We start from the raw sequence: 26,845 nt of genomic DNA, 5'->3' as shown, positions 1-26,845 counted from the left end.
CGGAAGTCTCCATTGACATCAGCGGAGTCGAGTATCTTGACAGACAGCAGATCTTTTGAAACGCCAATTTCAATAAACAATATTATTGGCTGAAGCAGTTTTGAGTGAGGCTGGATTTTCATTGGTTAAAATATTAGTGTGTGCGCTCCCATTGGCTAGAAATGTTTTAGTTTTCGGCACACTGCGAGATTGACAGTTGGAAGTTCGTCTGGTGATTGGAAGTTTGCAAGCTAAGCGCCGAGTAAACGCTTCACACCAAAGTCCATACAGCCTTTCCTATTAATGAATTGACAAATTCATTAATACGAATTATTTGATGAATTAACAAATATGTTTATGAATTACTGTATAAATTGACGAATTTATGGACGAATTAATTGCTGGCCAAATGGACCAATTTACAAATTGACAAACAAATTAACAAATGAATGGCTGGATAGTTTTGGCACATATGGCGCTCCATGTATTACATTATTAAATAATTAGTCAAGGCTGCGCAATGCTGTGTGTTTATAGTGCAGTCACAAACGTTTCATTTACATGGAATAAATCAAATACAAATGGAAAATTGGGTAGTAGATCATTTTAAACTGTAGTTTATATCTGTCGCACGAGTAATGACTACGCAAACGTGGTTTTTAGACCAGTAAAAATACATTATATCCTTGTGCTGTGTGATTCATGAATGTTTAACAAATACGGCACAACAGCAACATCGACTCGAGTGGATTATATAAAGTGGTGATAGTTTACGATCTCGTAGATTTTTTAATTTACGATCTCGCAATATATAAAGCACCCAATGGGAAGGCTGATTTGGCTGCCGTTTCACCTTCCTGCAGTATAACGTGTTCGCTTTTTCGGTTGAGCAGCCCGGCCTGATCAAGGAGCAGTTCTACACAGTGAAACACGGTGAAGCCCCGCAGCACAACTATTGCCAAAAGTTTTGCATCACCTGCATATTTTTTTGATATAGACATAAATAAAAACATAACCCTGGATTAACACAAGGTAATTGATTTATTTAACACCACGTTATCAAATACACTACACAACGATATCTACCGGAAGCCATAATAGTAGTGCAATATGTTGAAATGTCACATTTTTAAGTTGTTGTCAGTATTTCACTGTATTTCATGTATTATGCATTGTTCCTCACTATCTTGCAAAGCGCTTTGTGATGGTGGACCACTATGAAAGGCGCTATATAAAAATAGATTGATTGGTTGATTGATAATTAATATATTTTATTTAACATCATGTAATCAAAGAAACTACAAAACGGCATCGCAAAAGTCTACCTGAAGTCATAAAGCAGTGCGGTAGTATTTAACAGTAGATTTCAAAATGTCACATTTTTGTCAGTTTTTCGTTAATTATTTGGAAAACTACAAAGCGGTAGGTAATTCAACATGTTAACGTGACATTATTCAGCAGGGTTCATTAAACTGAAGCAAAATGATTTAATTATTTAGGGAGATGCAAAACCCGTTTCCAAAACTGTGCTGCTAATTCACCGTATTCTAAAAGTGAAATTACAGCTGTACTACTGACAAAACACAACAAACACGATGTACGACGGTCTGTACTGTATAGCTTAACTAACGGATGGTAAAAAATTCAGTATATAAAAAACCAAAAAGCATGCTTTCGGGATATTAATTTGTTAAGTGTGTTCAAACAATCATGTTTTCGCGTATGAGTTGAAATGCATGCATTTGTACTGCGGGCTAGGTTTTGAGATACACATGCGTTTTTTTATTGAAACGTTTTCATACTAACTTTTGTACTTGATAACATTGATTTAAAAATCCAGCGGATGCCTATGATTAATACGCTTTGTAACTCATTTGAAGCTATTAATATTTTTCTTGTTTCATAATCGATTTATTAAAATGGTTGTACTTTTGATTGATTACTGTCCACAGTCATCTTAAAAATAACATTATAATGTTTTATTGAATTTTTTTTTTTTTTTTTGACGGATTCAGATTTTTCTGTTGATGCTTTTAATTTTCTGCGCGTTTTCTTTTTCCTTTGGGGGGGGTCTGCCTCACAGTTTTGCACCAGGACCCAGTAAATCCTAACGCCGACACTGAGTCCAGTGCAGTGCAAAGTGGGTACACACGCACACAGACACAAAAAGGGTTTTAAAATATCAGCAGAGAGCGAGATGCCTTTCGTGGAAGCTCTAGTTTAATACATCACAGGCAACCGGTCTACTGTTGACATGGCAACAAGATCAGCGATGGTCCATACGGCAGCTTGTTGACCCTTTCACGTTGGTAGCTTGATTTAATTACAGTTCTTACCAGTCACTCATTTGCATATTTTTTTGTGAGAAAAGTCTGACTTTTACTAGGAAACAACAGTGAGCTGTTTGCTGAGCCCACTTGCTGTCTGCTGAAAGTAACCGACACAAGCACTCCAGACAAATTGAAATCTCTAAACCTCCACTAAATTTAAAATACCAATTTTGTTTTTTATTCCATATTAACGTGAAAACACATGAATCGTCAGACACCCCAAACCATGAATGGAGCGATCAACCGATTTCACTCAACCGATCAATCAATCAAGCAATCAAATGCAGAATGAAAACAGTTATTTTAACACATAGAGGAGGGTGTAGTGCTATTGGACACCGTCTGCATGAGCTGACCGGTAACCACATCGAGATGAGCAATCTACCACAATGAAAACGAATATTGTTACTGTAAGCCATCTCCCAAATCACAGCAGAAACCATTCGATAGGCTGGAGGTGGAAGAGACACCGTCTGTCGCATTTCAATTTTAAAACGTTGGACATAAACATGTTCTATAAAGTTTAATTGACGTTTGCATTTTTAATATTGTGTAACTATAACTTGGAGTTGTGGCATTTTCTTCAAAAATAAAAAGGTATGCAGTACCTTAACATGTACAGAGCATTCCCGTGTGGTAAAGCGTGGTGTGTCTGGAACACCCAGGTCGCGCTGTCTCCTGGGAGACTGCTGTACCAATTTTACAAGCTGTAATTCTGCTTAGCCTGTGCTGGGGTGGGACAGTTCACACTAACCGACTTAACTCCCTGTCTTTGGAAATGCTCCTAATCCTATCTCTTAGCAAGGGGAGCTGCTATCCCACAGTATATTAAAGGACAACACAGTCAGAATAATCCAAGATGTGTATTCACGTAAAAGATTATCACGTACAGCTATGGCCAAAAGTTTGGCATCACCTAGGACGATTGAGACATAATTAAATAGATAAATAAATATATGAACATAATTCCATAGTAGAAGCCTGATATCTGTTATTAGCTGTTGTCTAAATTGCTATTTCAGGTTTTTCATTCCATCTTATTTGTATGATTCGGTACGATGATTCACAATGTTTCAGATTCACATCCTAGCCTTGTATTTATTGTAATTTGCCTGTAGTTAATGTATTTGCATTGTATTATGCCTGTATTTAATGTATCTGTTTTTTACTGCTTGTATTTAATGTGCTATGCCCTGTATTTCATTGTATTTCATGTATTATGCATTCTTCCTCAGTATCTTGTAAAGCGCTTTGTGATGGTGGACCACTATGAAAGGCGCTGTATAAAATAGATTGATTGGTTGATTGATAATTAATATATTTTATTTAACATCATGTAATCAAAGAAACTACAAAACGGCATCGCAAAAGTCTACCTGAAGCTATAACAGCAGTAGGGTAGTATTTAACGGTAGATTCCAAAATGTCACATTTTTGTCAGTTTTTCCTTAATTATTTGGAAAACACAAAGCGGCATAAAATCCAATATGTTAACGTCGCATTATTCAACAGGTTTCATTCGACTCCATGAAGCAAAATTAGTTAATTATATTGGGTGATGCAAACTTTTTGGCTATAGCTGTAGATCTGCTACCTGTCTATCTATCTATCTATCTATCTATCTATCTATCTATCTATCTATTTATCTGTCTGTCTAGTGTGATGCATTGTGGGAGAGTGGAGTGAGTGAGGCAGTGTGTCGTGCTTCTCGTTTTCGTTTTTTGTGTGTTTGTTTGTTTATTAAATATTTTGTTTGCTTAAAGTAATTTAGATAAGTTTGAAACTTTTTGCGGCCAGCATGCTGGTTCAAGATTATTATTTTTTCCATTGAAAGACTGACTCGAAAGCATGCAGTAAAATTACACTAATTACAGAAAGCTTTGTTTTTATTATTAGAAAAGTGTGTCTTCGCGATTGAAAAAAGTAAAAATGAAGTTTTTGCTGGTGCGAGTAAGATAAAAGAGACAGAGGAGGTAAAGCAGAAGGCGAGAGTCCATTTCAGTTTAGTACTAGAAGTGAAGAGAATAATTTGGTGAGGGAGGCTGTTTCGGTAGTCAATGGAAAATGGAAACGCTTACTGATGCCCAACAGAGTAAAGCTCCTGGAATCGATGGGTTGCCCATGGAATTTTTTTTTAAAGTTTTTGGCACTTGTTTAGATAGGACCTTTTCAAAGTGTTTGAAGAGGGCTTTGAGAAAGAGAGGTTACCTTTGTACTAAAGAGCTGCCATCACCCGCCTCCCTAAGAAGGGTGATCCAAAGGTCCTTTCCAGAGCAAATGCAATTTCCAAGACTATACAAACCCATTCCATGTGTTGTGTGGTTGATTTATTTTCAGGCATGGGGTTAGAATTTGCTAGCCTACTTGTTGTATTGAAAGACGACACCAATACAATTCGACTGGAATATAGAAACAGGTGATAGCTGGTCGAAATAGAAGGTGATAACTCATCAAAAGCCCTATCGTATTTGATGTCTGAATATAGACACAAGCCCCAGGTCTTTGTTCCATCCTGGGCCGAAATCAGTTAACTGAAGCAGTGAAAGCTCCATCCAAGATCTAAAGTAGTCAAAGCTCGTTTTACCTGTAAAATCTGGAAATTACCTTCCAGGATGCCAGCTCTAGGATTCATGTCCAAGATCTTGCCAAAAGAATACTAGAGATATTACAACACCGTCCAAGCAAGCTGTGGCCTACTGAGACCTCCCAGTGATCAGCGGTGCATAATGTGTCATTTTACAATGGAGTTAAGCATGGTAGACTTTCCCTGTTCTTCCCCGGGACATTTAAAATAACGGCATAGCCGATATGGGCCTACAGACGAATAAAACATAAATGCTATATGTCCGTCTGACTGTCTATTGCCTAGTATGTCTTAGGCTTACCACTGACCTATTCTGCCCATGGGCCTTTTGCTTTGTAGTATTATTATTATTATTATTATTATTATTATTATTATTATTATTATTATTATTTAATAAAATTAAAAAACTACCCTGCGACATATAAATAACAATTTCTAATTTTGTGTTCATGTTATGAGCAAACTATCTAACCACTAAGTCCTTATGCTAACCTGGATGTTTTAATATTCCTCCTTCAGCTGTAAACATAAACAGCTGCCCTTGTTTGATTTGATATTTCCTCCTATGTTCCTCGGCAACTCACACACAGCTATGTGCATCAGTATGCTTAATCAACCATCAGTTCCAAGTGTTTGATCTGTTTGTATATTGTCGCATTTAATACATACTGCAGGTCCTTCTGGATAATTAAAAACCCTGAAACCATTCCAGCTTCATTCCATGACCTCATAAATGTTGAGTTGATCTGTACCTAGAATACATCTTTTAGGACTGATTCTCTCCTTGAAACAATTCATTTTATAATTTTAAAAGTATGTAGTTACACAGGCAAAAATGTAGCTTAAGAATAAAATGTGTTACTTGACTGGCCTTATTTGCGCCCAGCCAGTTCTAATGTATTCTTATTATTTCATTGGCTTTCTATCATTGCCGGACTGGCACGTGCACAAACCGCACAGAAATAATCAGCTTTTGCACCCACACGTCTTTCCAAATCAGATTTTCATGAATAGAACATTTCAAATTCATCACAAAGTTATTATTTTACTTCCCATCAACACACAATGCTGAACACCCAAACAAGCCTTTGATTCTTTTTGGTTCAAATAAATAATATTTTAATACATTCTTCATACTGTTCTTTTAATTATATCTGTTGAGGAAATATTAACAGGCTGTTACACCATTTAAAGTTATAATTTACCAAAGTTACCATTTAAAGTGTAATAAATTGTAGTATTAATTGCTTATTTAGCAGACACCTTTATCCAAGGTGACTTACAGAGACAAGGGTGTGTGAACTATGCATCAGCAGCAGAGTCACTTACAACATCTCACCTGAAAGACAGAGCACAAGGAGGTTAAGCGACTTGCTCACTGAGTGAGGTGGGATTTGAACTGGGGCCCTCCTGGTTACAAGCCTGTTTCTTTAACCACTGGACCACTGTAATAAATCTGTACAATATAACACCTAGTAAAATCCATATCAGAATCCATGTAATAAAGCTGTACAATATAACACCTAGTAAAATCCATATCAGAATCCATGTAATAAATCTGTATAATATAACACCTAGTAAAATCCATATCAGAATCCATGTAATAAATCTGTATAATATAACACCTAGTAAATTCCATATCAGAATCCATGTAATAAATCTGTATAATATAACACCTAGTAAAATCCATATCAGAATCCATGTAATAAATCTGCATAATATAACACCTAGTAAAATCCATATCAGAATCCATGTAATAAATCTGCATAATATAACACCTAGTAAAATCCATATCAGAATCCATGTAATAAATCTGTATAATATAACACCTAGTAAAATCCATATCAGAATCCATGTAATATAATGTGTAAATCTTGTAGGGCCCTTAAAACAAATCAGCTACACCTGTTAATTATCTGTGAGAACTTGTGAATGAATATTGGAATTCAACAGAATTTCTCAAAACAGTAACAAATAGTGGCTGATGAAAATAAAAAAAAAAAACAATAAAAACCCTTTTATTACAGTAAACTGTTAGGGATTAAAAATAAAACAAACAATAAAAACCCCTTTATTACAGTAAACTGTTAGGGACAATCTCGGTGAGTTTCTTCCAGCTGTGATTAAGAGTTCATGTTTGCCAGTAAGGGAGGTTAGTACTCATATTTTTGTATCTTGTTTTTCTTTTTTATATTTAAGAAATTTGATATTGTGACAATAAATATTATATGCAATTCATTATCCTGTTTAATTGAAGTAAGCTTGACGTTTCATAACCATTTAGTATCAAGGCTCATTAGAGGTCATTTTCTATAAAAAAATGTTGGGCTTCTTCAACATCAATTGTAAATTAAATACATTTTTCTGCACATTCCTCTATATTCTCCTAATTGTGTGCCCCAGCCATTCTCCATTCATGCACAGTAAAAACGAGGCTTGGAGGAGATGTGCTTTCCACAGACAGTGCGCTAGCTACTCATTCACTATCTAATCTGGCATCAAGCTGATTGAGTTGGTTTATCTGGGGTCTCAGACTCATTAGGGGATCCTAACTGTAACTGGATCTAATGTGTATCTGATGGCAGGAAGCATACAGGTGACTGGAAAGCACCCTTCCTCCTTGATAACAAAGGCAGGGCTGTGTAACTGAACCTTACTTTTCTTCATATCTCTCAAGTACAGTGTTTGTGCCCGTGACCTAGCTCCACTGCATTCACGTCATGAACAGAAGAGCTATGACCTCAGCTTCACTTGCAGTGTTAAGTAGGTTCATTTGATAGTAATGCAACCTGCATACCATTTACGTAATACGCTTGGAATCTAGAGAGCTGCAAAATACTGTTTTTGTAAATGTGTATGCTTCCTATAAACAGGTCACAAATAGCTTCTCCAAATCAACCCCTTAATACAACATAGATGTACACTTTCTTTTTAAATTGATGTTACCAGACATACAGTAGAATTACATTAAATTATGACACAGCTCTCCCTTTAGCTTTTCAAAAGTATCAAAAAAACTAAAGACACAGACTATTAAAAGGAACTGTTTTTTTGTGCATTTCATGCAGTGTTAGCATTAAAACAATTCGCTTGCTTTATCTAGTACTTTCCTAAAGGCAACATAAGGCTAGCAGCGCTGTAGTTACAATGAAATATATAGAAACAGTGATGGTTTGAACTGCTTTGGAAGGACACATGTTTTAGAGAAACTAAAAGATGGGTGGATTATTTTGAAAGGAATGCTCCAATAGCTGTTGGTATCACTCAAGATTATACAGGTGTGACCAACCGTGCAGTAAGAGTTCATACATCAGGATTGAGGAATACAGCTAATGTGCCTTTAATAATAATAATAATAATAATAATAATAATAATAATAATAATAATAATAATAATAATAATACTGTAAACAGCACAATGTACATCCTCTGAAACACCCTGCAACCTGAGTGTAACAAGCTTCTGTCAGCAAACAAACAATGTCACAACATATTTCCTGCAGTGTCACAAGTTGCTCCTTTTTCTGTACATCTACACACTTGGTGGCCTGCCCCTCTTACATACTAATGGCACCTCCTCACATTTCCTTCTAGTCCACTTGTGACCTGTTCTCATTATCAAATGGTCTGGGCAGTGGGGGTAGGGGGCTCTCGTATGGTTACAGCCAGTATTTAATACAGCATTTAAAGTCAATTTTCCTTGGTGATTTTAACATTTTTATGGACATTAGCAAGTATTAGCTATTAGCTTATATATTAGAAGTGTTTTTTGTAACCTTTTATATATATTCATTCTTATGTTCCTGTTCATCCCTAACTTTAAAAACACTCCAGGTGAAAATGAGAAACTAGACCAGGCGACCAGCCAAGTGTTTCAGCTATTGCATTTATTGGGATATTTTTCTGTGTAATTTATCATTTAATCATGAAGCCTTTACTTAATGTGGTAGATGCCTTACAGAAATCCACACACCCCTTTAAACTAAATGAAACCTAAGGGTTAATCATGTTTAAATTGAATGTGCTTGCAATATTCAATGTGGCATTACATTTAAAACCCATTTAAAGTATCTCTACTGAAATTGAATAAATGATTGTGTCACACAGGCTGTGTGTTTTCATCAGATTGATCCCTTGATACCCACAATTTTCCAAAGGCTGTTAACTGGGGACAATGAAGGACTGCCTGCTGTAATTGAATTCTCTGTTGGACTAAATAGAGGAGCATTGTAAATCCTAGATATAGTCACACTGATTGGATCTCCTTGTTTTGCAATTTGCAACAGAAAGACCCCCAAAAGAGATACTGAACTGAGGACAAGGGGCCCACATAATTCAGGATCTTAATGGCGTTTTCCATGTAAAAAAGAAAGCAGTGTTCCCATTGACTCGTAACTTGTGTTTCCATGCAGATTCATCAGGGGAGTTCATGCTCCCCTGTGAGTTCAATTAAGATACTGTAAGACAATGCTTTCAGATTAAATCGCTCACATACTTTAACAGGATAGACGTGGTGGCTTTTTCAAAAATGGCAACTCATATTTGAAATGTCTTTTTCTTGTCAAGACATACTGAAGAAATTATGTTTTTTGATGCACTGAACAATAAAAATAAATAAATAAATAATACAAAATTGCATGTTAGACTGAACTAAAACAACACCTGGTGTGTATTATACACATTTAGTCAATGAACAGAATTAGGGCCTTAACTTACATTTATATTTTGTACCATATGTATACTTTGTAATAGAGTACAGCAGGTACATTTGAAAGCCCCCTGTTCATTGTTCATTGTTGCACTGCACCTACTGTCCTCAGATGATATTATTACTCTGTCTTCTGGCTTCATCATTGCAGAGTTAACCTTCTGTGCACTCAGCACTGACTGTCCCATTTATTACATTCTCTAATAAGAGGTAAGTGAGTCGAATATGCAGCATGCAGAACTATGTGACTGTACGAACCCTTATATATTTTAGGATACAAAACAGAAATTAAAAATATTTTATTTTACTTTGACATTTATGGTACAATAATTTGTTATTAATATAATTAATGAATAACATGTATTAAGTCCTAACTGTTGACTTTGATACACTAAAGGAACACTAGTTTTTCGGTGAAACCTGTCAATATTACCAGTACAACTATAAAAATTCAATTCTAAAACGTTAATTTTATCCCAATTACCTGCTAATCCGAATTTAGATCCCATTGACTAACATTACCTATCGGAACGAATTAGACCAAATTTAAGATATCGTGTCGATACCTTAGCCATGTTTTTTTACAAAGTTAACCCTCAATTACTGAACGGTTAATCGAAATTTTAGTTTTAACTATAAATGATTTATTTATCAAGATAAGAATATAATAATAATAATAATAATAATAATAATAATAATAATAATAATAATAATAATAATAATGTATTTGTCAATTAAAAAAAAAAAAAAAAAAGTCCTTGTTCTTTGCAATGATATCATAAGCTGGTCCCTGTATATATATGGAGCTCATTTACGCGGGTTAGTAATACAGGCGCACATTTCATCGGGTCTTGTCTCAGTCTCGACATTACAAAAGCTGTCCCTATATAGGCAACTTGTGTCTGCAAGGTAAGAGCAGCTGCAATGACCCGTGCCCTGTCCTAGCAGCAGCACTGATACATATCTGTAGCTACTCATTAACTACTGTGCATTTGACAGGGTCGATACTTCCATCGCGTAAACACCACAGGCACGGTACAGTATGAACTGCTGCCTCTTGGTTTTCAGTAAAGTACATTTTCAAAACATTCACTGTTTACACTTGTTTGTTTACTTTCTAAAAAGAAATAAAGCGTCTGTTGCAAAACAAATTAAAGCACTTTGATGCAACTCTTGCTTTAAAAATACAATGCAAACTTAACCCTGTGTTAAATGCTTTTTGCAGGCAGCCCACATCCGAACTGAGAAACGAACGAGCGGATCGTGGCGTCGGTGTTGCTCTTTCCCTAGAATAATGCAGTGTATTGCATTTACTTCAGGGTATGGGGTTTGTTATTGGAACACTGGTCCCACCCCTCCACGTACGTTTATTCTGTGCAAAGATTTGAAACCCTGAGAAGTCAAGGGGAAAGTTGCCAGCTTTGAAACCCACCGCCTCCGACCAGACCTATGTGCCCTCACGTGAAGTGGCTTCGCAATAGTTTTAATTGAAATCTTTTTTGACGTTTGCATTTATATTTGCAACAGGTCCGTTTGTTTTAATGCTGAATCGTTCTGTATTTTGTTACATAGATAAGCCTGGAACCTCTTAAATTAAAATGGTCAAAAAGCATCAACAACGAAGAAACTCGTTGTATTAAAAGAATAAACTGAACAGAATGTTTTTGCTGATACATAATTGTTTGGAATATAGATGCCAGAATAGGCAACTGTGTGAAGCCCACATATAAGATATTAAGAATTTCTTGAACATCTTTAGAAATACCGTAATGAATATATTGCATTAGTTAAACAATCTGTATATTATTCTGTGTATATTATATATATATATATATATATATATATATATATATATATATATATATATATATATATATATATATATATATAGACACACACACACACACACACACACACACACACACACACAAGGTAAAGCTTTATTAAAACATTGGTATTTTTCATGATAATTATTTCTTATTTGGCTAACGTTTGGGAGCAGAGGGGTTAAATAATTATACAGAAATAATTTAGACACATTTACACAAACCAATTGTTTAAACAGATATATGTTTTATTGTGCATCTGCAAGGAATGTTAATCTGCAGCCAACCTTCGCTAGCAGAAGGTAATAAATAAAGTTTTGAACATTTCTTTTTTTCATTAAAAAAAAAATACTCATCATTATTCATGATGGAACACAGACAGTGTTACAGTATGCATCATATGTGTTTTGAAATTCATATGCCCATGTTAAATTACGTTAATGTTGGTGGCTCTGGGCCTCCGAGCCAGAGTTAATCGCTAGAAAATATTTTACTGAACATTTGGTGATAAACGTAGACGGCCCCCAGCTTAAAGCAATTAATTCAGGGTACTGACATAAACTCTCCAATCCTTTGACAGCTTGGAGCTGAAATAAAAATGCCAGTTCTCCTGGGAACGGCAGAAGATAGTTGGCTCTTTTTTGGACTGTTTGCTCACAGGCCCAGAGAGCAATCTTCCTCACAGAATGAAATGCAAGGACACAAACAGTGTACCAGGGAGAGAATAGGAGATGGGAATGAACAGTTTGAACTATTTGCTCAGCAGAAGGGCAGCCACAATGGCGGGCCAATGGCTTTCCCATGCATCAACTGGGGCTTCTTAGACCCTTTTGTTGTTAGGCTTCTTCCTCTGGCCAGATAAGAGCACAGCTGCCTCATGCTTTTAATGCCCTTTGTACACTTACTGTATGGTCATTTATCCAGCTTTGTGTTATCCAATCAGTGGAGACCTGCTGTTTTTAATGTTATCTTCCTGTATCTTCTAAGGCAAGCTCATCTTAGAAATAATAATAATAATATCTAAGCTCATCTTAGAAATAATAATAATAATATCTATAGTAATAATATCTTTATTTTTATATAGCATCTTTCATAGCGGACCACCATCACAAAGCTCTTTACAGAGGTAGGCTCTAAACTGTGCATTGTATGCAGAGTCACTTACAATATGACATTGTGAGGTATTGAACAACTAGAAACACAGGGGGCACTGCAATATGGGGCCATCAAGACTTAAAATGTAAACATGTATGAGTCTTTCAGGGCGTTTAATGAACTAAGTTTTCGGAAAACTAATTCAAATATCAAGAGTCACTAATGTATTCGAAAAACGCTTTGTCATGTAAACATACTGATTGTAGTTTCATGACGTTCATGTGTACAGTTTTATATATTGGGTGAAGAATGGCTGCTCTGAATATGGTAGCATATTTTTAAATCTTAATGTCAGTCTTTAATTTTAAAATAAACAAATCAATAAATGAATGTGTCTTTTATCTTGAAGTTAACCGAAAGAATTTCAGTGTTGACCTAAAATCAGAAATGGTAAAAGAAAGAAATACTCATCACTGATGTTCTGTAAACAGCAAATGATCAGCCTTGATGTGAGCTACAGTGCATCCAGGAAGAAAAACGAAAGCCTTTGCAAAGTCTGGAGTAAGAACGTAAATAAACAATACAAACAGCAGCAGTCCTCCGTTTCTGATCGTATTTGTTCTTGAACAATGTCACTATTTTCAGAAGGAACAGTGAACCCTACAGTGAAGTCTCCTGCAATTTACCAGTACTTAAACAAACAAACACACACATAATAAAAATAATAGTAACACATTACCATTTTGATAAAATCAAATAAAGTAAGTGCGCACCTGTATAAAATCCAAAGCACAAACATGCACACTGTCCACCCCGCCCCCCTCCCTGAGTATCACCCTCCTGCTGGGGGGTCAGAAGTGGACTCTGAAAGGCAGGATTCCCTTTAAGTGCCGTCTAGAAAGCTGCCATCACGTGTCAGCAGAGAAGACAAGCACCTGTTTAACTGCGGTTATCCACAGCCTCTCTGCACTTAGCAGAGACCTAAACACCTAGCCCTGTGCTCAACAGAGACCCAGACAATCTCAACACAGTGGGAGAGTCTTGAAGTGCACCTTTCACAATAGTTCTCTGTACCAGTACATACAGCTATGGCCAAAAGTTTAACATCACCCTACAGAATTAACTCATTTGGCTTTGTGTGTTTCTCAAAATATTGACTTACATACGCTTTATAGACTTCCATATATTTCACAGAAAACTGACAAAAATTTAAATATGTGACAGTTTGAAATCTAACATGAAATACTGGACTACTATTATGGCTTCCAGTAGACTTTTTCACTTTGTGGTTTCTTTTATTTCATGATATTAAATAAAAGATCAAAATTATATTCATATAGTTTTTTATTGTGTCTCAATTGTATAATTCTAGGTGATGCAAAACTTTTGGTCATAGCTGTACTGTCACTAAATACCTGTATTATAAATAATTTCTGGTACAAGAGCATACGGCTGGAGTTTGATCGTTGATCATAATGAGACAAACCCACTGTGTAGGTATCTGAATTGCTTAACCAGTTTGAGGCTGAGCTCAGGTATGCAGAAATAGGCAGACATCTCTTTTCAAATCTTGACAGCCTTCAACGTGTTACATTGCAAGGGAGTGTTAAAGAGACTTTCTCAAAGTCACGCTTCAAAAAGTTTGGAATAAAGTACTAGTCATCTACTTCACCACACAGTAAACCTGCTTTTCATTTTCATACAACTTATGTAATAAAGAATGCTTTTGTTTGATCTTAACATTGGTAATTATGAGGCATTCACAATTAATTGTAATTGAATGCATTATTTCTAGTTTGTCGTCCCACCTTTAAATGTCACATTTAAAACTATAGTTATTTTAAAAAACTAACAATAGGCTTGGGTTCAGTGAAAGACTGGTATTGGTATTAACTTCAGTGACCTTTAATTGTATACTACAGGTCTTGCAAATACTAGCCCTTTATTAACTGCACATATAGATATTTTTAAATAGGGTGAATAGAAAAAGTTGGCACATATATAATGTGCATGTGTGCTACATCAATCAGGTTACAATAACCTGACCAGGCATTGGGTCATGTGGCAGTGCACTCTCCTCTTCAATGGGATCAGCTGTTTATTTATTTAAACCTAGATTCAAATGTCAACGTGGTTTCTTTTTTTCTTCTTTTTAATACAACACCCCACTTTGTATTGGCAATGTATCTCTTAATTGAATCCTTGCCAATGTGTGAAGAACTGCACAAGCAGGAGCACATGGACATGTTGTACTGTTTTCTATGATTTCTCTTTGATTCTTAAATTTTTTTTATATCAGAGTGATAACTTATTATACCTTTAAAAAATATTTTTTACTTGAATTATCTCAATTTTAAAATCACAAATTCAAGAACAGATTTCAAAAGCCTCATAGATGAATTTGAATGCAAACAATGTATTAATTAATGAATTATTATTATTATTATTATTATTATTATTATTATTATTATTATTATTAAAGACACATTAGCTGTATTCCTCAATCCTGATGTATGAACTCTTACTGCACGGTTGGTCACACCTGTATAATCTTGTGTTATACCAACAGCTATCGGAGCATTCCTTTAAAAATAATCCAAATGTCAACCCTTTCAGTCTGTTGTTGTTATTATTATTATTATTATTATTATTATTATTATTATTATTTAGATCTACTGATGTTCCCTTCCATTAGGTCTGGTAGTCTACCACTGTACTGATTTGGCTTGCACATTATGAGTTATAAATACTCAAAAGCTTTACCTTTAAGTACTGAGCCATAAAGGGCAGAATGTTAACTTCTAAAATTTACTCCATAAAACAAACCTCTCACTGGCACCCAAAGCACCTCATTTTATCAATAAAAAGGTATTTGTGTTTCTGTTTGCCTTACTACACTTAAAAGCCCTAAAGTGTTTTTTTATATGTTATGGTTTAACACAAAGCAATTTACCTGCGATAAAGTAATACTGTAAGCCAACATTCAACATCACACCTTAAGTCAACAAATGGGTCGATACCAAGAGAAAATCATAGGAGTGTCTCCATTAAACAGCAGAACATTCTTAACAAAGACTAGCATGAGGTCTAGTGCAATTACAGTGAAGCATTCAGAGCGTCAAAGCATTGTTACTATTATTATTATTATTATTATTATTATTATTATTATTATTATTATTGGCTGTTGTGGGTTATTTTAATGCTGCTTATGTATCTACAGCACCGTGGTGGTTGAGATTTTTCACTTTCACGAGTGTTCTAGTTTTCATATGACTATACTGTATACATAATAATTATAAAAAAATAAATACATAAAAGCAGACAGAATAAATAATATATCATGTGTTTAAGTTCCTGTTTGTTGCATTATATTCCTAATTATAGCAAATGGCAAATCTGGAGCTTTCTGCAGTTTCAGTAGTATTGCATTGTCGTCAACATACCTATTTTGTAAGATACTCTACCAGCTATTTGCTAAACCTCAATTTAAAATTAAACCAGAACAAAGCACTGCTTGAGTGCACTCAACATGAGTTATTCAATACATAACTAACCCTAGGATTACATTTTGAATGTATTAATGCTGACATTGCCCACCATTCCCAGAAACATTTGTTATCTTCATCAGAGTTGTTGTTTGTTTTGTTAATTGTTATTTTTTTAAAGCCACTATATTCTAGCAGTGACATAATTAAAATGTAATCAGCAATTTAGAATGTCCACTTCTTCATGCAATCAAAGCTTTTTTTACAGTTTCATTTTTTGCAGGCTCATACATTGGACTAATTCATTTCTTATGGTACAATTTTTATTCCATATTATCAAGCTTTGTCTTAAATCTGTAATCTGTGTTTCAAACGTTTTGTCAGTGCAATGTACAATAAAAAACCTACATATATATGACATTAAAAGCATAAATAAGATAATCATTTTTAAAAGTAGAACCTTTAAACTAAATGCAAGGATAATTCAATATTCTATTTGTATTGTTTTAGGTGACAAATTTAATTGTTGTAATCTCTATAACGAACACCTAGAACTAAAAAATACGAACATCAAATTACTATCATTTGTAGACAACTTAATTGACTACAAAACCTGATCATGAACTGTACTTAAAAAAAAAAAAAAAAAAAAAAAAAAAAAAAATGAGGGAGATGAAAAAAGCAAGATGGGGGACGTGTAGTGAGATTCTCCTGCCATAATAATACATCATAATGCAAATAGCAACACTCATTAATGCTATACAACATGCAGGCTACTGGGGTATTTGTCTATTTTAGGGTCCTAAAGGAATTCTGGGTAAGCTTATCTAAGCTTATTGTTTTGCTTAATTATAATATGATTTTAGCATTTGTTAACATTTTTAAATTTCAATTATGCTACAGTTAAAAAGTGCTAAATAACAAAACAAATCAATTACTGTGATGAAAGTACCAAATACAAAACTATTAGTACTGCTTACAGTAAGATGCCAAAAATCATCTGCAATCATTAACAAAATGAGAAAACAATTGTAAAGGATCAAAACACGAGAAAACTTCAACCTGACAAGAGGTTATAGGTACTATAGTGCTGCATGAGTCATTGTCCTGCGAAAGTTATTAAAAAAAAGGATCTACGGTAGGTTCCCAAAAGGCAGGTGAACAGAGGCCAGTTGTGTCATGTTGATAATAATGCAGAAATCCTTTATTTTCTTTTAAAAGGGGTTACCTGTTGAGCAGAATACTGCCTAATAGCACAATAGCATACAACAACAGAGCAGACATGAAAGACTGAAGAGGAGCACTATACGTGCACCTGGCTCAGTTGAAACTTGGTGGGGCTTGTTGTCTGCTAATCAGAAAGCACTACACCCTGTGCCTGGAAACATCAGCGGTAAAAATCAATACAGGAAAATGGTTCAGAATGTTTTGCATAGAAGGCAAGACTGAAAGCAAGAATATTTTAACAGAGATAAGAAAAGAATGCAATGGGCTGATATTAGCGAGTGGATCTAGAGCACAAGGTCCTTGTTGCTATTACTGTGACCGTCCAATGGCACTGGACAAGTATGCTGGCAATGTTTAACAAGCCATCCATCTTTTACCTGCTTCTATCAAACAGAACCCTTTGTTTGAACCTCCGAGCCAGCAGCCCTCTTTCATTCTTTCCAGTCGACAGAATAACTCGCTGCAGCAATGCATTTATGATAGGCTTCACTTTGGTTCTATTACCTCTTATGAAACGGCAGCATTTATGAGCGCTGCTGCATTTTCAAAGGTGCTTTTTATCCATGTTTATATCTTTGAAGTGCTTTAAAGTGGTAAGAGTATGTAAAAACAAGAGAAATCAATTTGTCCAATTTATTTATGCCAAGCCTTGTAGAAGTGTTAGTTTTGCAAATGCATGTTCCAGTAATGTTGTTTATTCATTCATTCATGTATTTATTTATTTGTTTATGAATAATTTTGTTCACCAGGGTTGTTGAGATGCCCTCATCTTCTAATATTTTTCTGACTTTCATGGTTTATTAATTCAAGCATGTTTAGACTTGGGTACTCTATGGTTCAAGTTACGCTTAATGCTTTGTAACAATGCAAACATATAGTGAAATGTAACCATTTATTTCAATACATTCAATGCAATTCCCTTTTAAAAATGCCACTTGGTGGTACCACCCCTGACCTTGATCACTGCTTGGCATGTTGGCAATAAGAGGGTCAGTGTGCCCCATGCCCAGTTCCTAATGTCCCATGCCATGAGTTGTTCTCCCTTTATTCAAGTTTAATACAAAAAACCTATCGGCCAAACAAGCTTCACAAAAGCAGCACATACAGTCTAGAGGTAGCTTTACATGCTAATAAATATGTCATCAATGTAGTCAGATATTGAAGGATTTATACTGTTTCTTTGGTACATGAGACAGACTGACACAGGTGATGGGTGTGTAGATAAATAAAATCAACAATAAAATTATTGTGCTGAATTTAATTCTTGTTTGGTGTAAAAATGAAGAACAGTACCATGAAACCATTGAACAAACTGCTTTAAACTAAAAATGAGTGCTGGGGACAGAAAATCACAACCAGAAACATGTATACATACTACAAAACACCATAAAACAACACCTAGAAACATGTATACATACTACAAAACAACACCCAGAAACATGCATACATACTACAAAACAACACCCACAAACATGCATACATACTAGAAAACACCATTGAGGAGATGTAGCATTGCTACCAACCGGCTATGAAGTCCTACTCTTATTTAATATGTGGATGAGGATGTATGTCCTGCACAGGAACCCTTCATTAACCATATCTGTGACCCAGTGGACCTGCTTGCAAAGTGAGGGGAGACAATCATCAGAAGAGAGCTTGAACTGAGCTTGATCATTGCAATAGAATATATTCAGGACAAAGAAAGAAATAAAAAAAACACAGGCAAACTGAGACGTCAAGAGCCTGAGGTAATTATCAGACTGCAATCATTCCACATGCTCAGAAACACTAAGAGTAAAAAGGATCAGCCATATGTATGTATTTATTTATTTAATCAGGAGGTCCAGCTAGGATTACCAATAACAGCAGGTTCCAAGAATTCTGGAAGTGCAAATGTGTCTGATCCCAGACTGAACGAATGATGTTGTCTTTTAGGGTGATGATGCTGTTTTTAATGATGTGAAATTACTGCTGTCTGTTTCTGGTCATCTTGCCAGGGCACTTGTAAATGAGGCCTCAGCCTCAATGGGTTTACTCCTGGTTAAAGAATAAAGAAATAAAGAAATTACAATCTAATTTTCATAGGGAGACCAGTTTAAAAAAAAAAAAAAAAAAAAAGTGGAAAACAAAATCACAATTATTGCAAAATAATAACAAATTATAATAACTCGTTCCATGTGATCTTTAGGAAACCTAACCTTTAAACAGCCTGAGATCTTGTAGCCTGATGGTTAGGTACTAATATTAGTAGCAAATTTATATTAAGATAGTATGGAAGCTTACCAAGCTCAGTCTTGTAAACAATTAATAATTACAATAGAACAATGTGCTATCTACAAAAGAGACCAAGTTGTCAAAAGTAAGTTCCATGACTGAATTATGAGTTATATATTCATGGTACTGCTTAATTGCGTGTCAGTAAGTAATTTTCATTTTCAAAAAGTTCTAAGTCAGTGGATTGAATATGTTACATTTATCAGAGACCACACAGTACAAGGGATATTGAGCTGTTTAAACACACTCATCATGATAGTGAAAGAACGACAGTTTGGATTCATGCATGAATAGGACTGCAGACACCTGACAGTGTGTCAGTTTGCAAAGCAAGTCATTTATTATAGCAAGCAACAGATGGAAATTTCACAAATGAAATGGTGTTCACTATAAAAAGGCAATTTGGTCTATAAAAAAAAAACAAAAAAAAAACACCTCTAATTTGTTAAATACATTTTTTAAATGTATTCTGATCTGTAAGACTCTATATTGATGAAATGCAATGTAAATGTAATTGGTGAATCTGTTTATGATGTCTACTGTCATGTCAATTGTGTTATGAAACATTTTTGATGCATTTTTGAAGTCCTTTTGCAAAAAATTAAAATTATATACATATACACACACACACACACACACACACATGCAAATTTTATTTTTGGTGGATTATTATTTTTGCTATTTTTTGTCTATCCTCTCTCGGGATTCTCATTGTAAATGATTGAATGATACTCCCACTACAGACATCACATGTTTTGAGCACAGTGTTTGTTCAGCAAAGTTTTGTTGTATTTGACCCTAATGCTCTAAATTCCAGAAGCTCTCTCTTGATTTGCCTTGGGTTCAGTGAGAGCCAGCTCTCTTTTCTAAGAGTATCCAGAGGTGCCACTACATTCAGTAAGAATGTGGCGAATGCACTCCTCTCTTTTGAGACAGATGTGCCCGAAAGCAAAGACTCTTACCAGAAGAATGTTAATGTGTCTCCTTTCTGACATCAGGCTCTGACGGCAGCAGTAGGTTTGAGAAAAACAAAGCCACATACTTAACACTGTTTAACGTATCTTTCACTGACGGAGCGTGTATGAACTATTTTTGGGGATACTTAAGATTTTTAACAATACAAGACAACAACTTAAATAGACTAGATTTACACTCTGGTCATAAGTATTTTTTTGTTGCTGTGCTGGTTTTAAGTTACTGTAGTATTGCTTCTTTATTGGAGCAGAAACAAAGACTGAAGGCTTTAGTGAGAACATCTGACAATTCTATTTAGTTTTATTCGTTTTACCTTCTGGAGGAGAATTTTGGCTAGAAACATTAGCTACAGTGGCAAATCTACAATTGTAAAATGTTGCCATGATTAAAGCATAGCAAAGTGTGGTAAGTGAAGCATAGACTAAAATATTATCAGCATAATAAAGCACCAACAAGAAATTATTTGGGTCCTATTCACAAAGCATTTACCACCAAACCTACGCAATCACCTTTTCATTTTTTCAAAAAGAAAGCAAAATGTTGATGTTAAAAAGCTTAAAATAATGAACTTAGAAAGTTAAAGGTTGCTACTACATGTACCTCGATTATTTCTTGCAGGTTTGTAACATTAACAGTTCGCTGTATGTTTTACTAAAAGAAAGGTGCCAACTGTCCTTAGAAAGGGACATTGTGATACAAATAAAAAAAAAGAGTGATCTTCGCATGGTGGAAAATGCTTTGTGAATACGGCCATTGATCTCTACCAAGCCGCCCACACTGATTGATTATTCTAAGGTGGGTGTTTCTTTTGCTGTACAGAAATGAGAAATGGGTGGACATTTCAAAGGAATCCCCATACAGATCAATTGCTGCTCATGCAACATTTCTTTCAAAGTTATTATTAATGCAGCACAAGAGTGAAGATGAATTAGCATCCACTTAAGGTGCTGCACTGGTATTGAATATCTTTGCCTTTAATTAAATGTTTCTTTTCTTCCCAACAGGTACAAGTAAGTGCCTCACTGGCAATTAATGTACAACCGAGGAGAAACAGAACAGCTTTTGAGTCACTGTGTTCATTAGTACCTGGTTAGGACTGCGTCCAAACTGATGGCAAATATGAAATATCAAAGCGCTTGTCAGCCCTCCTGAATGGGACAAAGAAAGGCTGCATTAATGATTAACTGTGCTAAAAGCCCTGTCTTTTGTATTCCCATGGTGCCTGGGCTATCTAGCTGCCATGTGACATGCTCGGGCCCTTTTCTAGCAGATTGAGGAAAGCTAGTGAGCAAACACAGGTGCTTAGGAGTCAGCACGGCTGTCAGGGGCAACCACAAACAACACCAGCTATGCCTGGTTAAATGACCTCCTCTGTTTGCTTCCATTGCTGCTTCCTGGGGAGCGTACATTTCAAGCCCAGCGTCTCCTGCCCCTATTCTCAGCTATTCACATGCAGTGCTGAAAAAGCAGCCAGAGCCACTTCTTTCATGCAACAGCATTCGTGGCCAAACCAAGGGACAGAGTACACTAATTAAAAGTGTTCAAGTCTTTAGCTGCCAAAACAAAACACATTTATTTTTTCTCAAGAGGGGCTATTTTGCTGACCCTGTGTCAAACACAAAGGAGCCATTCATTTTGAAATGAGCATTAGGAAGTCTGTATGTGTGGAAGAGAGCAAAATGCAAGCACTTTCACTATTAATAGATAGCAAATAAGAAAAGTTTCAAAGAAGCTTGTTTGCAGCTTTGAAACTCCAGACACGCCTCGGCCTAAATGTCAGTTTCCTGGGCAAGAATGTTACACAGTAGCAAGACTGGTACAAGGGTTCTGTGCTGTGGAAAACATGAAGTCCCTCTAGCGGACTAGTGGCACAAGTGACACAGGCTGTCTTTTATATTTATTTATATTTGTATATTACAGCTCTATGCAATTACGCAGGACCAGTAAACATGTATTATCACGAAAATGCTAGTAAACAAGTAAAATCCACAAGAGGGGAAATTAAGTTATAAAAATAAAGGATGAGAGCAGTGTCAACACAGCCTATGACACTGGGGCATATTGTAATGTCTGAACTACCTCTTAATACCACGCCCATGAAATGCCACTTCATTATTGTATATTGTATATGGTAATACCAGGTGAATACATGCCCCCATGGGAAAGGGCACAGTCAGATTCATATAGAGTTGAAGAGTGGTGGTATTTAGATCAGTCACTGTTGAGATCATTAAAATAGACAGCTTGCTTAATTAATGGAATATGCTTATTCAAGAGGTATTGCTTTGCCAGTCTACTCCATTTACACAGTTTCTTCATTAAAAATGAGTTCAGCTTTCAGTAATGATTGCTGGCGCAATATGATAAGACTATAATGTTATGGCCAGGTCTCTTATTTGAGCACACAAGGCTGTTAGACTGCAGCTTTATTGCATAGTTCTTGTCAGTGCAAAAGTCTCATCCATTGTCTGTGAAAACTCATTTCAGGCAATGACGAAAAGAATAAAAAGACCCATTGAAAACTGTGATAATCTCAAAGTTTCTTTGAAGTTCTGCATACAATGCAACATTTTTACAGAGCAGGAGCACTTAAAAAAGGCTGTAGACTGAATGAACTTGGGTCTTTTGTAAAATCTGTACCAACAACGCAGTCCTTTGAACTACGGAAAACAAACATATATTAATAATATACAATCGGTTAGCTGCGACGTTTGGTGCTGCTTGCAAGCGTAAAGTCAATATGCATTTCAAATACATCAGTTTACAATAGAAGCTGTCAACTTGCTAAAATATCAACCATGGGCTATGATTTTACACCATCTGTGTTTTTTTTCTAATGCTAACTTGATTTACTATCATGTATGAAAGAAATAGAGATATTAAACTGAACTTTTCCCATTGTGTTACGCATTGCTTATTTTAAACATGTTCATCTAAAGCGTATACATTTCATTTCATCACATCTCCAGTGATCATTATTTGCCCGTTAATTGTGCAGTGACCAGTACAGAAATGCTTTTCGGCTCTGTTAATCGTGGAAGTGTTTAGCTCGTAAATACCAGCTGGAAAGCACATTGCTATTGCTTGTAGTTGTAAACCCAGTGTCCATAAGCAGCAAGAGTAGAATAGAGACTCTGAAAGGTATTTATAGGGCAGTGTAACTGCCATGTTAATGGTGACCTTTCCATAATGAAAACAGGAGCCTTATTGCACCCTCTTTGTGAACAAACGGCAGTCAACTAAATGTGCAGGAAGTTTGGCATACTTCTCATGGAAAAGCCATGCAACGCCAATAACGAACAGATGGGAAGAGCTCAAATAGACAAACTAAAGGTATGGCGTCTTGAGTTAGCTTAAAGGGTAGCAGAATATGCAGCTGCTGTTAACAGCCTGTTAGGGCACAAAAGTGCCATTAGGTTCCAAGGCCACATTGTTGACATGAAATATAACTACAAGTATAGTCACTGAAAGCAAAGGTATTTTTTACTAACATCAGTAAACAGATAAACCTCTACAGGTGCTTGTATTATTGATATCTGTGTACCTACCAGTGTTGCGCTTCCTCTGTCTCAAGCTTTTCTTTGTCAAATGTTTAATTCAGAAATTAACATGTAAACTTAACTTTACAAATAGCCCATCATTTGTGATCAGCCTTCCAAATATATCAAGTTTTTTCCAAGCCGTTTTTTATTTTTCATTTTATTTTTAACTGGCAAAGTGGTTAACAACGGCAGGTACAAAAAGCAAACCATTTTAAGACTCAGTAGCAAGGGCAGAAGACACTTATTCTCACAGAAAATGGTGAGGGGATGGAATGGATCACCTAGTCAGGTTACTGAAGGAGACTCTTCACACAGAGTGGTGAGGGGATGGAATGGGTTACCTAGTCATGTTGCTGAAGGAGACTCTTCTTCACACAGAGAGTGGTGAGGGGATGGAATGGGTTACCTAGTCATGTTGCTGAAGGAGACTCTTCTTCACACAGAGAGTGGTGAGGGGATGGATGTTGCTGAATGGGTTACCTAGTCATGTTGTTGAAGGAGACTCTTCTTCACACAGAGAGTGGTGAGGGGATGGAATGGGTTACCTAGTCATGTTGTTGAAGGAGACTCTTCTTCACACAGAGAGTGGTGAGGGGATGGAATGGGTTACCTAGTCATGTTGCTGAAGGAGACTCTTCACACAGAGAGTGGTGAGGGGATGGAATGGGTTACCTAGTCATGTTGCTGAAGGAGACTCTTCTTCACACAGAGAGTGGTGAGGGGATGGAATGGGTTACCTAGTCATGTTGCTGAAGGAGACTCTTCTTCACACAGAGAGTGGTGAGGGGATGGAATGGGTTACCTAGTCATGTTGCTGAAGGAGACTCTTCTTCACACAGAGAGTGGTGAGGGGATGGAATGGGTCACCTAGTCATGTTGTTGAAGGAGACTCTTCTTCACACAGAGAGTGGTGAGGGGATGGAATGGGTTACCTAGTCATGTTGCTGAAGGAGACTCTTCTTCACACAGAGAGTGGTGAGGGGATGGAATGGGTTACCTAGTCATGCTGCTGAAGGAGACACTTCTTCACACAAAGAGTGGTGAGGGGATGGCATGGGTTACCTAGTCATGTTGCTGAAGGAGACTCTTCTTCACACAGAGAGTGGTGAGGGGATGGAATGGGTCACCTAGTCATGTTATTGATGCTAATTTACTGGGATCCTTAAAGAGACAACTTGACAAAGTTTTGAGATCAATCAGTTACAAGGAACCCGGTAAGCAAAGATGGACGAAAGGGCCTCCTCTCAATCATACATTTTCTTACGTTCTTTTGCAATATTCACTTTAAGGTAGATTCAAATTATCAGATATCTCTCGAAATAATTAAGTGACATAATGGATCAGAGTTCAATGTTACGTTTCTTCCAAATATTTTACTTTAACATTCTACAAATTACCAGATGGAGTGACTTAAATTAAAATCTTCAGATTGTTATCACCTATCCAATTGAAACCACTTGCATTTCAACTGTATGAAATGATCAGATATAAAATCTGATGTAAACAGACATTCAGTGAAACCCTGCTCCTTCCCTTTTCAATGATCACTGGGGAAGAGGTAAGTATTCAGACAAAATATACCACATAGAGGATTTATATCAATATTGCAGTTGTGGTTACAGAGCTTTTAACCTCATCTGATCTCAGAGGACAGAACCAGTATAGGCAGTACGTCACACAACACTGTAACATAAGCCCCTGTAAAAATGTACAAAGACAGATCCATTTGTGTGCCAGCCTTCATTACTACTATTTATTTATTTTTCCCATTGTGAATGATGGATATATATATATATATATATATATATATATATATATATATATATATATATATATATATATAATATATATATCCTTATAACAAAATAACAGTATACATATAATAGTACAAAAGCAGCAATTTTAAAGTTACATTAAACCCCACTAAAATAAGAAAGCCATTTTATAAAAGTGCATTTTTAGTCTTGACTTGAAAACTGTAACGGTCCAAACTTCCCTGACAAACGAAGGCAGAGCATTCCATAATTTAGGAGCTCTACAAGAAAAAGCTCTGCTTCCCGTATTGCTTTTGTTGAACCTAAGAATAACCAGCAGCCCCGCATCCTGTGATCTCAGAGTGCGGTTTGGAAGATACAGGGTCAGTGACTCCTGCAAATAACTAGATGCTAATCCATTCAGAGCCTTGTCAGTTAACAGCAACATCTTAAAATCAATTCTATACTGCACAGGGAGCCAGTGTAAAGAGGCCAAAACAGGGGTAATAAGTTCACTTTTCCTGGTTTTAGTCAGATGCCACACATTCTGGGACACCAGAAAAAGAGTGCACTACAATAATCAATTCTAGATGAAACAAAGGCATGCATTAGTCTCTAGGCATCAGATACAAAATAATTGGTCTAAATTTGGCTATATCAAGTGGTAAAAAGATACTTTAGTAACTTCCCTAATATGAGTCTCAAATGATAGATCAGGATCAAAGATGACTCCCAAACTCTTCATTTCTAGTTTAGGTTTTGTTGAGAGACTGCAAGGGTCGAGCTCATGTAATCCCACATTTCCTTTTAGTTGGTTCTGTGAGCCCACTAGCATAACCTGTTTTATATGAATTCAACATTAGCAAACTGTGTGGCATCCAATGCTTGATGTCTGTAAGACAAGCAGCTATTAACACCCAGACAGAAGAAATTCCTGGTTTTAGGGACAAGTATAGCTGGGTATCATCAGCATAGCAATGAAAGTTCACTCCTTGTCTGTGGATAATGTCACCTAACGGTAGCATATATAATGAAAACAGCAAGGGACCTAGAATGGAGCCCTGAGG

Source organism: Polyodon spathula, chromosome 6 (assembly GCF_017654505.1).
Source record: "Polyodon spathula isolate WHYD16114869_AA chromosome 6, ASM1765450v1, whole genome shotgun sequence".
Taxonomy (NCBI): domain Eukaryota; kingdom Metazoa; phylum Chordata; class Actinopteri; order Acipenseriformes; family Polyodontidae; genus Polyodon; species Polyodon spathula.
This window is presented reverse-complemented; position numbering follows the sequence as displayed.